A 15,887-nucleotide genomic window follows, 5' to 3' on the forward strand; every position below is an offset into this window, starting at 1 on the left:
ACCAGAGTCAGGGACCTATTATTTATCTTCACAGTGGCCAAGAGCTGGCTGGTGCCTTTCCCACAGGGTCAGCATCCCCTCCCCCAGCATCTTCCTTCAGCAGGGGTGCAATCTGCCCCTCTCCCCATTATTGTCAAATCATCCACTGGCCTTCTTTGATCTTGCCTGTGGCACAGAAATAACTCTATTTAGGGTCTGTCAATCTGTATAAGATTTATCATAAAATGGATGTGGCATACAACGAAAAGTCGCATTCTGCTGCAGCCTAAAATTTAGAAAATGGAGCAGAAATAAAAGATTCCCAAAAGTATGAAATATTTGAATTGAATAAGGCCTTCTCCTCTGACCCCATCTCCCCTCCTCCTCAACCCCCCTCCTTCACCCCCAGCCTTCCAACACAAAACGGAGCAGCAGTCCAAGCTGGCCTTGTCAGGCAGCAGTACCGACTCCAGGAGGGCTGCATAATGCATTTACATAATTGCACAAATTAGAGATACCTCGGAATGAAAGGTTTCCTGGTGCTTTTTCTCTGCCCTTTCATTTGCTGGTCGCAAAATTACCAGCTCTCCCGTGGCGCTGCAGGCTCTCCTCTAGTAGGTGGAGGAGCCCTGTGTGGCTGGGTCTGCAAAGGGCCACCAGGGGACCCACCTGCACTGCGCATGCGCAGGTGACTCCCGGGCCAGGTGCTCACCCTCCCTGTACTTGTACCTCCACCTCCGCCCTCACCTCCACAGTCTGCAAAATGAGAGCCCAGGTCAGATGGAGCTCCTGGACATGTGTTTAGTAGGGAGCTTTGTCTTTCCTACCTTAGATTACAAACTGCCTTCTAAAAAGTTCTGGGAGGGACTTCCTTGGCGGTCCAATGATTAAGCCTACTCCTTTCTTTCTCTTAGGTCTGATAGCTTTTGTAGAGCAGCTGGGAGTGATTTTCTATGTAGAACGGACCTGGTGATTTTGGATGGAGAATCCAGTAAAGACCTCAGAGAGGAGGGTTGGAGATAAGAATGAAGAGATTTGGGGACTTCCCTAGTGGTCCAGGGGTTAAGACTCCATCTTCCAAGGTAGGGGGTGCTGATTTGATTCCCGGTCTGGGAACTAAAATCACACATGCCTCTTGACCAAAAAATCCCAAAACATAAAGCAGTAACAGTATTGTAACAAATTCAATGAAGACTTTAAAAAATGGTCCATGTTTAAAAAAGAAAACTTAGAAAAAATAGTGAAGTGATTTTAATGTATGAAATACAGGCAAACAACAAGGTCCTACTGTATAGCCCAAGGAACTATATTCAATATATTGTAATAACTTACAATGGAAAAGAATATATAAAACTAAGTCATTTGCTGTACACCTGAAGCTAACACAACACTGTACATAAACTATGCTTCAAAAATAATACAGAAGAAAAGAAAGAAATTGAAGGTCAGAGAAGTGAAGTGATTCGCCCAAGATTACTCAGTTAAATACGTATCAGAATTAGTTCTCTGTTTCTTCCATTATTCCACAGCAATCCATGTCTCCCAAACTAATTATTCTACCAACATCCACTGCCAACTTTTCGATCGTAATTTACTTCCTGTAACCATACTTTTAGCCAATGGGTCTAGAGAAAAATAAGAGAATTAATAGGATATAAAATTGCAGGGCAGGTTTGCATAACATTAGAAGTAAGATACAGCCAAAGGTTATAACTAAATGAAATCCATGACCCTTTTAAACCACCTTTTCCTCCTTCATATATATATTTTTTTAAGTAGAAATGGGTGAGTAAAGCTCTAGCTTCTGTGCTCACTACTACAGAAGTTAAAATCAATGGAACTCTAGTGTAATTAAAAATTAAAATGACCTCAGTGTTTTTCATGGAAATAAAAAGACCTCATGAATAAAGAATTACTATTATGCAAAAAATAAAGGAGAAAGGGGTTTTCATTCAGTAGACATTGCTCTACACTCTGGGGACAAAAACAACCCCAACCATTGATGGGCATCATCTCTCAGTGTTAGAAACTCCAGGCTGGAATTCCTTTTTTAATGAGAAAATGGTCTTGAATGGGGGAAAAGAGGACTGTGAAGGGGCTTATTGGGTTGGCCAAAAAGTTTGTTTGAATTTTCTGTGACACGTTGCTGGAAAACCCAACTGAATTTTTTGGCCAACCCGATACATTGCTCACCAGGGCCAGGTGGAGAGAAAAGACTGGGAAGAGGAGTCTTATCTACCAAGAAGAGCTGTCAGCTCAGATATTTTCAGAGGCTGGAAAATGGCAGTAATGGGAGGCTCTCGGTAAGACTTCTCCCACTCACAATAGACAGCATCCTGTGTCCATTAGAGAAGAAGGCAAGGAACCCAACTAGAGAGTAATTTATACCTGATTCATAGTCACAGCCTTTATGAAGAGAGTTTAATAAGAATGGCTTGGAGAAGGTGGGACCATGGTTACAGGCTGTAACCCTGAGATAATGCTGCAGATACCTTGTTGACAGTGGGTAACTCTGTTGACTTGAGCCCAGGGTCAAGCCTGTTGCTCTCGTTTCAGAGCACAGTGATTCTGACTTACAAGAGCTGCCTTTACCTCGCAATTATATAAGCTATTCTCTTTAATTGTTCCTTGACTTGGGTGAACCTAATTTCTGACCAAAAAACTGAAAAAATACCCAGCTAAATTCAGGCAAAGATCTACCTTTTCACATTTTGCAGCTGCCTCTTTGTTTTCTCAGACTCTCTAGAATTTGGTAGTCGTGTCCAGCAGAGGAAATTCACTATCGGCTTGAATGACAGACAGTCTCCCTTAGTCTCCATTTGGGTTTGTAGTTGATTCATGACCTCATGCATAGGGAAATCCTTTCTCAATCTATCAAGTCACTGCAGACTTTTCTCACAGCAAACTGAAGGCAGCAGAGCTATCGAATTCCGTTGGTTTTTCACAGAGATTTCCAGCAAGTGGCTTGCATTTTCTCACCAGATCTATCTTCACACCTGGGTTGGTTTAGAAACTGTTTTCTCAGGCCATGATCAGACGATCACTATGATCCCATGAGCAGATGCTCACGGTGATGACCCCACGAGCTGACGTCTTCTGGTTCTCCCCTTTAGCTCCGGGATGCCGCCTCCTAGTATTCTCAGAACCCCCCACTCCTGCATTCCTCGCTCAGCCCTCCTCCTTTGCAAGCAGCAGAATTAGGGGAAACAAAAATAACTCCTTCATCAGGAAAAAGGGGTCTTAAACTGAAGGGACATGGGTGAAGGGGAAGAGGACAAAGACCCTCGAGGCATCAGAAACTTTAGGCTCTGGGGTGAACCACTTGGAGGAAATAGATGCTCAGAGTCAAAGATCTAATACAATGCAGGAAAGCAAGTAACTCCAATTCCTGGTTTTCCCATTCCCTCCTTTTACCTTTTTCTTCTCTTTCTCTTCCTCCCTTTCCCACTTGTTAAATGCATTTGATGTTCACAAGGTCTCCGAGAAGAGTATGTGTAATTTTCTTTTCTTCTGCGCTCTGCAAGCAGAGGTCCAGTGATGCATTTTTGTCAGCATTTTCCTTCTCTGCACAAGTTGAGCATCTGTCATCCTGTCATTTACTCGTGGATTCATTTCTGCATTTCAGATACTAGGCACATACTTTGTTCCAGTTCTAGTGCTTTAAAACAGTGTGAGCTAGGATTTACTCTTCTACTAGCAGGCCCTATGCTAATAGGCTGAATACATTCACTGAAAGGTCCCTACAGCTTATTCCTCCCTGTTTTCCAGATGCAATTTGGGGTTTAAGGGACATAAATAACTCATCCTCAGGCAGCAGAGCCTGGGTTTGCACACAGCAGCTTGATGACAGACTCGAGCTGTGATCTGTGTTTCCTCTTTCTAGGCCACTGGTTCTCAAATGTTAGCTCCACTGAAATGACCAGAAGGGCTTTTTTAAGCACAATTTTCTGGGCCCCACTCCTAAAGTCTCTGATTCTTAAGGCTGATAATTTGCATTTCTAACAAGTTCCCCGATGGTATTAGTGAGGCTCCTATATTGAGAAATGCAGGTCCAGTCCTCGAGTGTGTCCCCATCCCAGTGGTTCCAGTTGCTTTAGGAAAGATGAAATGTGAGATTGCTACTAATTTGCAGCTGGCTTGTACTGCACCCATCAGTAAAAGAGCCAGGAGGCCACAGCGCTGCTTCTCCTGTACTGAATCTGTATCTGTGATAGCATCTCAGTTTTTAGTCTTCCCTCAGTGCTTCAGAGGAGGAAGCTGTTTTGAATTGAGGTGCTTGTTGTTCCCAGTGGCCGGCTGAAGACAATATTTCCTGTAACTCGGGATGTCCCAGTGTGCGGGAGTGGAAGGCTTACAAACAATATTGCACAGAGTCCCCCCCAAGTCTTTTCTGCTCAATCTACTGGGTCAGAGTCTAACTAATCTGGCGCACCATTCTGAATTTTGAAAGCAGATAGTAAAAACAGCAGCTGTACCAAGACTGTTTATTTATTTAATCCCTCATGTAAACACAGTGACAATGATGGATCATCACTTGGCTCGTCAACATGACCGAGCTCCAGCAGGGACCTTGTCCTCATGTGAGCCCACTGGCCTTTTCCTGTGTCTGCAAACAGTGGCAAAGAGGAAACAGAAGGGAACTATGAGTGAGGAAATGGTGTTGAGTTGCAAAACATGGATAAAACAATCGGTGCTACAATTCCCAGGATAAACAGGACCCTGCCGGGTTGCGGAGGTCCAAATCCTAGCAGGACAGTTCCGGTCTCTGGCACCGAGGTTATGCCCTTTTCGCAGCCTTGGACTTGTCGTGCCCCTAAGGAAACTATTTACAGTTTTGCACAGTGGGACAGTTTTATGAGCCAGCCCACTCATTTTTATGAGGGTCCCCAGGGTAAAGCAGTCCTACAATCTTACACCAGTGCACCGACATCAGCTCAGTACAAACAATATAAAGTAGGCCATCCAGGCCTGTAAAACAGGCACTGCCAAGCGGTTGTGATTTAAGTTCAGTTCAGCGGTGACCTGGCTCATTACGATAAGATAGAGGAATGAATAGAGCCTACACAGAGAGAAAGAGCAAGTGAGTGGGAAATAAATAATTCACTGGGCTCCTTCCAGAGGCTGTAAGTTGAAGGGACTGAAATCCTGGTATCAAAAAAGGACCCAAACTCCATCTCTAGGATGGTCTTTCAAATGACTTTTCAGATTTGTTGGCTGAAGGAAATGACACCACCTTCCACCAAATATTTGGTCAGCACTCCATCGTCAACACAAGAAGTCTTTCAGGTCTTAATATGGCTTTCTGTGATAAACCAACTTTTCCCCAGTGAAACTGTCGAGCACTGAGGTCTCTGGCTGTGCTTGTATTTACAAATGAGTGTGCTAAGCTTTGACTTCATAAGAAGACAGGGTTAATTATGAACCAGACTATGGATCTGAAATTTATCAGCAGGCTAAGTAGCTGGTGACTGCCCCAATCAGAGTCAGCTTCCAGGAAATGAAACCGGACTTATTTACATTTAGAGTGATGCCCAGCTTCTTAATCACCTCAAAGCATTTAAAAATTAACTTTCCTACTAGCAGCTTGAGAGGCATAATGAACTCTGGGAGGGCGTTGGCTACTCTGGTTCCCTTCTCTGGAGCACCCTATTCCTTATTTCAGTCTGTGTTCTTTGCCTGTGTCTTTTTGTTAAAGCTTGGAAACTTTCTTTCTGTTTATTTGTAAAGTCTCCCTAAGTCTCCCTATAAAGCAGTTTTCTACAACCTTACCAGAATTGCAAATGATCATTGGGATAGCTGAGTGTGTGGGGTACAAAAAGAGACAGGAATCATTCTGCTGAACTTCCTTTTATATAGAATGTTTCAGCTAAATACGTCAGTTACCAAAAGATTATTATGGGATTACATGTGCTGGACAAGAGGGGTGACCCAGCATCCCAAGAACTTCTCACATGGCCATGTGGTTCCTTTTAATTTTTAACATTTTTGCTTTTGTAAAAGATTTGTTGTACATCTGTTTTAAAAATTTTTTTAAATTTTATCTTAGTGTATAGTTGACTACAATGTTGTGTTAGTTTCAGGTGCACAGCAAAGTGATTCAGTTATGCATATATCCATTCATTTTCAGATACTTTTCCCATGTAGGTTGTCACAGAATATTGAGTAGAGTCCCTTGTGCTAGACAGTATGTGCTTATTGAGTATTTTATATATAGTAGGGTATATATGTTAATCCCAAACTCCTAATTTATCCCTCCCTCTCCTTTTCCTCTTTGGTAACCTTAAGTTTGTTTCTGAAGTCTGTGAGTCTGTTTTTTAGATAAATCCATTTGTATCAGGACCCCAGGCATTTCTCACATGGCCATGTGGTCCCTTTTAAATGAATACTAGACTAGTATTGACTGAATAAATTGTGGGTTAGAAGTAACTAGTCAACAACAATGACCAGAACAGCTAGGATGAGAGATGCCTGTATAAATGGCCATTTCCGCCACATTTTAGTTTAACACAATCTACAATTCAACCTAAAATTTTTATGATTTAGACCTGCAGTCTCTATTTCATAGTTTTGAAATCAACAGAGGAAGTTATGATTTGCTGGTGGAATGTGAGTGATGGTAATACATCCCTGGCCCTCCTCAAAGGAGCTGTTGGAAAGATTCCCAAGATTTTTGTCAGTTTAGAGGGGCTGTGCAAACATAAGATATTTTAATATTCCAGTATTCACTTCCATTATTTAATATATTAGAATCTTTATCCACTGTTTTCAGTTTTAAAAACTGAAACTGTATAAAATATCATCCCTTTCAAATCATTATTTCTCCTTTTTATGTAATAATCTGAAATGCAGAAACCTTATTTTAAAGAAAACTTTGGTTTTCTAGAATATGTTAACAACAACAAAAAATTGGATCTAAATGAGGCATGATCAGAGGGACTTTTTGGTTATAGGGGAAAGAAAGAAATATTTCCATGTAAAGGGTTTGTGTGCTTTCCATTTAGAAATCCAGCATGATATGAATTTGGGTAAAAATGAGGCTTCTCATTCTTGCTAATTACAACAATTAAGGGGTAAGCCGGGTAGGTTCTTGGAGCTTCAACATTGACCACAGAAGTTGGTTTACCTAATATGGTGAAAGGAGGGATACTCAGCTTCTTAGGGGCTATTCTTCAAAAATGAGCAGAAGCCAGTGACTCAGGATCTGTGTCTTTATTAGAAGCAGAACGCCCTGTACCTACAGTTAGTTGCGAATGTGCAGATTCTGCTGGAGGAAGATTGGCGGCTGCACCTCTTGGGCTTTCCCATAACAAGATATTCATCTCTGGAGGCTATCCTGGTGAGTCAAGGCATACATAAATCCATTCTAATTAAATATGCTACTCTCCAGGGGGAGATGCCTTCATTAGAGGACTTATTTCAGGGGAATATAGATATATGCATATCTATATTTTAGTGATAGACACCAGTGTCTGTTTGCAAGCAAGCAGCTCTACCCTCCCCCCTCTCTTCCCTCTCATCTTCCATCTTGCTATCTGGAGACTCACACAAAACAAATCCCCTGGGAACGAACATACTTGCAAATATGTGAAGTTAAACCCTTCTCAGACACATGTGTCTTTCCATTAGGAGTACAATGAGAAGCTTCCTACAACTCTGCATTTGATGGTGCCATCTCTAATTGAAGCACCTGGCCCAATTAGGGCTTAACGAGTGCTTTCTGATGATCAAGATAATGAGAGCTCACAGCTACAACCCAGAAGCATTGCTTTTTTATTTTTCTAAAATATAATCCAAAGAAGAAAAGCAAACCTACAAGTTAGTGGTGAAAATATTGTCCTCCTCTTGCTTTTTAAAAAAAATTAATTAATTTGTTTTTTATCTGTGTTGGGTCTTAGCTGCAGCACATAAGATCTTCAGCTGCAGCATGCGGGCTTCCCTCTAATGGGTTTAGTTGACCTGCAGCCCTGGGATCTTAGTTCCTGACCAGGGATCGAATCTGCATCCTTCGAAGTGGAATACAGATTCTTCTTAAATACTGGACCACCGGGGAAGTCCCCCCTTGCTTGTTTATAAAAGTAAAATTACTGTCAAATCTTAAAGAAAAAGTTATACCCCATATTGACTTATTAACTGGACTCTGCTTCAGAAATAGAGGCAATAAGAGAAGATTCTAGAAGCACAGAACGTGCTGGAGAAGAGTTTTGACTCTCCCTTATTGATCTCCAGAGCCACACGGAAATGACAGCAGGATCCTGGGAAAAACGTGACACAGATGTTGAGGTCAGAAGAGTTTCCTTCTCACCTCTGTGATGTGATGAGTCATAAGACCTTTGGGAAGTACTGTCGGTCTCATCCGCTAACTCAGGGATTTAGTCATCATAGGTACAAGTGAAAGTGAAGTCGCTCAGTCGTGTCCGACTCTCTGCGACGCCGAGGACTGTAACCTACCAGGTCCTCTGTCCATGGGATTCTCCAGGCAAGAATACTGGAGTGGGTTGCCATTTCCTTCTCCAGGGGATCTTCCCAACCCAGGGATTGAACCCGGGTCTCCCGCCTTGCAGGCAAACGCTTTAACCTCTGAGCCACCAAGACAGAGAAATGAACCAAGCACTACACATTAAAACATTTTTTTTTTTTTTTTTGGCAGCACTAGGTGGCATGTGGAGTCTTAGTTCTTTAGCCAGGGATCAAACCCATGCCTCCTGCAGTGAAAGCACAGAATCCTAACCACTGGACCACCAAGGAATTCCCTAAACAATTTCTACATGTAATCCTATTCATAAAACCTTTGAGCTGCTGATCTCATTTAGCACAATGCCCTCAAGATCCATTCATGCTGTTGCAAATAGCAGAATTTCAGGAATTATGTATCATATTTTTTTAAATCCATACATCCACTGATGGACACTTAGGTTACTTTCATATCTTGGCTATTGTAAATAATGCTGCAGTGAACATGCAGGTGCAGATACCTTTTCCAGATAGTGATTTCGTTTTATTAGGATAAGTACCCAGAAGTGACATTGCTGAATCATACTGTTGCTCTATTTAATTTTTCAAGGAAACTCCCTACTGTTTCCCATAGTGGCTGCATCAATTTGCCTTCCCACCAACAGTGCATAAGAGTTCCTCTTTTTCCATATCCCCACCAAGACTTGTTCAGTTCAGTTCAGTTGCTCAATCGTGTCCGACTCTTTGCGACGCCATGAACCCGCAGCACACCAGGCCTCCCTGTCTATCACCAACTCCCGGAGTTCACCCAAACCCATGTCCATTGAGTCGGTGAGGCCATCCAACCATCTTATCCTCTGTCGTCCCCTTCTCCTCCTGCCCTCAATCTTTCCCAGCATCAGGGTCTTTTCCAATGAGTCAGCTCTTTGCATCAGGTGGCCAAAGTATTGGAGTTTCAGCTTCAACATCAGTCCTTGCAATGAACACCCAGGACTGACCTCCTTTAGGATGGACTGGTTGGATCTCCTTGCAGTCCAAGGGACTCTCAAGAATCTTCTCCAACACTGCAGTTCAAAAGCATCAATTCTTCAGCACTCAGCTTTCTTTATAGTCTAACTCTTACATCCATACATAACCACTGGAAAAACCATAGCCTTGACTAGAAAACCTTTGTTGACAAAGTAATGTCTCTGCTTTTTAATATGCTGTCTAGGTTGGTCATCGGAGAAGGCAATGACAACCCACTCCAGTACTCTTGCCTGGAAAATCCCATGGATGGAGGGGCCTGGTGGGCTGCAATCCATGGGGTCGCTAGGAGTCAGACACGACTGAGCGACTTCACTTTCACTTTTCACTTTCCTGCATTGGAGAAGAAAATGGCAACCCACTCCAGTGTTCTTGCCTGGAGAATCCCAAGGACTGGGGAGCCTGGTGGGCTGCCGTCTATGGGGTCGCACAGAGTCGGGCACGACTGAAGTGACTTAGCTGCAGCAGCAGCAGCAGGTTGGCCATAACTTTCCTCCTAAGAAGTAAGCGTCTTTTTGTTTCATGGCTGCATCACCATCTGCAGTGATTTTGGAGCCCAGAAAAATAAAGTCAGCCACAGTTTCCACTGTTTCCCCATCTATTTGCCATGAAGTGATGGGACCGGATGCCATGAATTTAGTTTTCTGAATGTTGAGGTTTAAGCCAACTTTTTCACTCTCCTCTTTCATCAGGAGGGTCTTTAGTTCTTCTTCACAAGACTTGTTATTTCTCCTCTTTTTGATAATTGCCATTCTAATAGATGTGAGGTGATGTCTCATTGTGCTTTTGATTTGCATTTTCCTCATGGTTAGTGATATTGGGCACATTTTTATGTATCTGTTGGCCACTTGTTTATCTTATTTAAAAAAATGTCTATTCAGATCCTCTGCCTATTTTGTAATTGGATTTTATGCTATGTGTTATGTAAGTTCTTGATATATTTTGGATATTGACTCCTTATCATATAGATGATTTTCAGATATTTTCTCCCATTCTATAGGTTGCCTTTTCATTTTGTTGATAGTTTCCCTTGTTGTGCAGAAGCTTTTTAGTTTAATGTAGTCCCACTTGATTATTTTGGCTTTTGCTGCCTTTGCTTTTGGGGTCAAATCCAAAATATTATCACCAAGTTGCATGTCAAGGAGCTTACCCAATAGGTTTTCTCCAGGGAGTTTCATGGTATCAGGTCTTATGTTCAAGTTTTTAATCTATTTTGAGTTGGTGTTTGTGTATGGTGCAAGATAGGTGGCCCAGTTGCATTCTTTTGCATGTGGCTGTCCAGTTTTCCCAATACTATTTATTGAAGAGGCTGCCCTTTCCCAATTATACATTCTTGGCTCTTTTGTTAAAAATTAATTGACCATATAGGTGTGGTTTTACTTCTGGACTCTCTTCTATGTGTCTGTTTTTGTGCCAATGTCATTCTGTTTTGGTTACTATAGCTTTATAATACAGTTTGAAACCAGGAAGCATGATGTTGTCAACTTTGTTTTTCTCTTTTTTTTTTTTTTCAATTTCTTTGGCTGTTCGGGGTGTTGTGTGGGTCCATGCAAATCTTAGGATTTTTTGTCCTATTTCTGTGAGAAATTCTGTTGGAAGTTTGATAGGGATTACATTGATATGGTAAATTGCTTTGGTTAATGCTGACTTTTTTTAAAAAAAAACAGCTTTAATTCTTTCAAATTGTAAGCATGGAATATCTTTCCATGTATTTGTGACTTCTTCAGTTTCATTCATCAGTGTCTTACAGTTTTCCATGTACAAGTCATTCCTGTCTTTACTTAAATTTATCTCTAGGTATTTTATTCTTCTTGAGGCAATTTCAAATAAAATTGTGTGGGAGGAATACTCTCCTTGGAGGATGGAATGAGGGTAGCAGACCAAAGGGGACCAGAGTTGTGGCTTAGGGTGGATAAACAAGGCTGCTGAGACCAGGAGACTGTTTTAGAGGATGTCCCAAATAGAGTGGTAATCTTATTTCATGAAAAAAAAAATAAATTTAAACCTCTCCCCACAGTCATCTCCCTTAGAGAAGCAGCTGTAGGGGGAGTGTTCAGGGAAGACATCAGACCGAGTTTTACCGTGGTCTGACCTCAGCGTGATAGGGACATATCTTTCTACTGTTTGTTTCTTCTCTTGATCTCTCGGCTTAGATGCTAAATCAACATGGCAGGAACATTTATGTTTCTGTTCACTTGCTAGAGAGCTGGGCACTCAGAGCATACCTGATATGGTTAAATGGTGATACTGTGACAAGAAACACAGACCCTGAGCTGGGGTTGGCAGGCAGAAAAACAGTGCAAAATAGGTGTCAGAAAATGTATACAAGTTTGGGCAAATCGTTCACCTTTGCCGTTGAGTGGCTTGTGACAGATATGAATGGGGCCTTACTCATGAGTGGTAAAATACGTGCAAATTGCAGCAAAATCAAGCTGTGAACACAGGAAATAGCATTCAGAGGAGCCAGTGAGCAACTTGATGGTGTGAAGACCCCAGAGCAGCTGGGAGCTGCAATGTCATCAACCCCTGGACCCTGTCGCCTTAGCTCGTCACACCCCGGGGCGGCTGCAGGTGGAGGAGGGAGCCCGACTTCAGGCTGGATACTGTCTTCTCAGGGCTGCCCTTTGTCCTTTGTTCTCATTCAGGAGCCGGGGTTGGTGGCTTTTGTTAACCAAAACACAGGATAAAAAAGTAACGATTTGTAAAAGGAATTCTTCTGATTAGCTGTGAAAGCAAATTTGCTCCCATCAAAGAATGCAGTCATTTGAAAATGCGTTTGCATACCCTTAACATCCCATAGCAGTGTGGGTCACTTGCCTTTGGGGATTTAAAAGTCTGCACACTGAGAACGTTGGGTAACCAAGAATTGAGTGAATTTCTCCAAAGGCCCGATTGGTACATTCTCTCCAGACCCCACAGCTGGATGCTGACCTGGACAGTCCATGTGCCTTGAGGACCTCAGTGTGCATCTGGCCTAAAACAGACTGTGCAGCAGGGCTGATCAAGCCCCGTGCTGGGGGCCAAGGACACAGTGGCCTGCAGACGCTGCAGGGCCCACCTCTCATGTTGACCCCTTTGGGACCTCCAGGGGCCACAGTCCAAGGTCTTTCCCAGGAGGTGCCTGGCCTGGGAGGGGCTCTTGGGAGGAAGTGAAGGTCAGCCTCACAGGTGTCTGCAATGGGATGGGTTCTTGGTTTACGGGGCCCGGGGCAGTCCTGTACTCTGGGACCCACAGTAGAATTTGCGGTGTGGGGGGTTGATCCTGGACCCAGCTCCGACCAGGTTTGTCTAATAGCTGTTTGCTTCCATGAACAAGGACCCCTGGCAGCACAAGTGACCTCCATGGCCTTCCAGCCCCTCGTCCTGCAGTGGATCATAAATATCCCTTAAATTTCAAAAGAGACTCTTGAGAATTTTCAAAACCCCTTGCACAGTTATTTGATCTTCCTGGCCACCTGCAATGGTGGCTTGTGTCTGTGTTAAAGCTGGAGATGCCAAGATAGGAGGAAGAGAGAGCTTCCTTGGTGTATTTGCTGTGGAGGCATGGCTTGAACTCAAGTTCCTCTCACCCAGCCCAAGTGGCTGCCTGGTGCCCATCTCCCACGTCTCCCAGGGCCCTGGTGCACGGTGAAGCTGGGGCAGCACAGCGTGGGGCAAGGACCAGCCCTGTTGCCAGGTGAGGGCCCAGCTCCACTGCTGACCAACTGTGTGACGAAGCTGCGTGTTCACTCCTGTGCTCAGTTTCTGTCTGTAAGTGGGACTGGAACTAGTGCCCGTGCCAAAACTGTGTAATACACACTTGTTACTTCAAGTAGAGTGCCTATCATAATACAAGCTGGAGACTTCCCCACCAGTCTTCCTTTCAATGCAGGGGATGCAGGTTCGATCCCTGGTTGGGGAGCTAAGATCTCATATGCCCAAATATGCCTAAGATCCCATATGCCTGTGGCCAAAACATAAAACAGAAGCAATACTGTAACAAATTCAATAAAGACTTTAAAAAAAAAATGGTCTGCATCAAAAAAATCTTTTAAAAAAACCAAGCTATATTTTGATGTTTATTAGTGCTGGCATTATGCTATGCACTGTATGTGCATTATTTTATGGTGGCATTATAGCATGTTCAGGGGATAAGATACTATTCCCATTTTTGAGAAGAAACAGGCACAGAGAGATGAAGCAGTGTCTTGGTGGTAGGAGGCCCAGGGGGCCATGCTCTTAACCACAGCACCAGGCTTCGTTTACAACAGGGCTTGGATCCAACTAAGCACTCAAGTAGCTGGGGAAAAAGTGGAAACATTGACAGACTTAATTTTCCTGGGCTCCCAAATCCCCATGAAAGGTGACTGCAGCCATGAAATTAAAAGACGCTTGTTCCTTGGAAGAAAAACTATGACAAACCTAGACAGCATATTAAAAAGCAGAGATAGCATTTTGTAGACAAGGGTCTGTCTAGTCAAAGCTATGTTTTTTTCCAATAGTCAAGTACAAATGTGAGAGTTGGATCATAAAGAAGGCTGAGCTTTCAAACTGTGGTGCTGGAGAAGACTCTTGAGAGTCCCTTGGAGAGCAAGGAGTTCAAAACAGTCAATCCTAAATGAAATTAACCCTGAATATTCATTGGAAGGACTGATGCTGAAGTTCCAATACTTTGGCCACCTGATGCAAAAAGCCTGATGCTGGGAAAGATTGAGGACAGGAAGAGAAGGGGACAGTAGAGGCTGAGGTGGTTGAATGGCATCACTGACTCAATGGACTTGAGTTTGAGCAAACTCCAGGAGATGGTGAAGGACAGGGAAGCCTGGCATGCTGCAGTCCATTGCAAAGAGTCGAACACAACAGAACAACAACAAAGGTTCAACACCACTTAACGACAACAACTCGAAGGTGTATGGTATCAAGGTCCCGTCACTCAGATGCGTCTGCCGGTTAGTTCCCAGTGGCTGGAATCCCAGAGGCATATGTCCCCTGTTGAAATGCAAAGTCTCCCTGGATGGCTTACACTTAGCTTTAGTTCTCTTCTAACCTTGGCAGCAGTGAGGCTGTTTCTGAAGTGGCTTTGATGGGGGAGAGGGAGAGAGATCCCAAGGACATTGCTCAGAGAGGTAACGATGAACATTGTTGTCGGTGGGGATGTGGCAGAAGAGGTAGAAGTTCCATAAAAAAGGGAAGATGAGGACTCATCTGGTTAAGATTTTTTTCCCCAGCTGCTAAAATGATCCATATTGTAGGACCTCTTTATAGTTCATTTTCTGAGCACTCTTTGCATGAATCGTTTAGTGCTGTTATGTGATGGGAATCACAGACTAATAGGGCTCCTTTGACAGAAGAGGGTTTCAGAGTACAGAGAGTTCCTACAACTAGCCTCCTAAATCCAGCACTTGACACCCTGCCTCCCATATGAATACGCACTGCCTTCCTGATGCTCTGCTGAGATTTTCAAGGAGGTGCTGCCTGTGATCCTGGCAATAAATGGAACACTTTGGTGTTGAGTCTCTTCCTTGGCTCTGTGATGGGGAGGCCAGGTTCTTACTTGCCAGTTTGGGCATCAGGCTGAGCCTTTCTGGTGGAGGGTTTCAGCTTCGCATCTCTTCTCTTGAAACCAGGTTCAGAGATGCTTCCCAGCTTTCCAGGTATTCGGGGAGGGTTAATTAGGTAGTATTTGCGGAGGGCTTTGAAGAGGAAAGCACCGCACAATTGTCACTACAGAGCATCTCTTCCAGAAGCCAGGAATGTTTCTGCTTCAAGGACACTTGACTTTGTCTTCACAGGCAAGGCTCACTTGAGGGTAAAACTTGGCAGTCACTGGTGAACTAATGCTAGCATGTAGAGCATGAAGGATCAAACAGGCAAAACAGACAACAGGAATGGAGAAGCCCTCATATCACCAGGAAGCAGCTGCCAGGGGGCTTGCGATGGCAGGCGCCCACCCATTGGGTTGCCAGCTGCCAGGCAGCATTTCCGTCACTGGGCCCAGCACAGGGAATGTGGGTCAGGAAGAGAAGATCATGGCTCTGGAGGCCTGAAAGTGCTGAAACAGGAACTCCCCTGGCAGTCCAGTGGGTAAGACACTACACTTCCAACTCAGGGGCCTCAGGTTCGATCCCTGGTCAGGGAACTAAGATCCCACATGCCGCATGGCATGGCCAAGTTAAAAAAAATAAATAAAACAAAATCTAAGAAAAAAGAAAGAAAATGCTGAAACAGACAGGAGAGGCAGGAAATGACATTTTGGAAGAACTGGGGCAGGAGAGAGGGGGTAACGTGGAGTGAAAGACCCTTCTTTATCTGCTTGAACATTATTTCCAGATGCCCCCGTTGGAGTCCCCACGTGCTGTTTGAATCCAGCGCGTGTTCCTTCTACTGTCTGGTTCATTGCACTTTTCACCATGGCTCATCTGTGGTTTGTAAATCTTCAGGACCATCCTCTT

The sequence above is a fragment of the Budorcas taxicolor genome, chromosome 13 (genome assembly GCF_023091745.1).
Source record: "Budorcas taxicolor isolate Tak-1 chromosome 13, Takin1.1, whole genome shotgun sequence".
In the NCBI taxonomy this organism is placed as follows: domain Eukaryota; kingdom Metazoa; phylum Chordata; class Mammalia; order Artiodactyla; family Bovidae; genus Budorcas; species Budorcas taxicolor.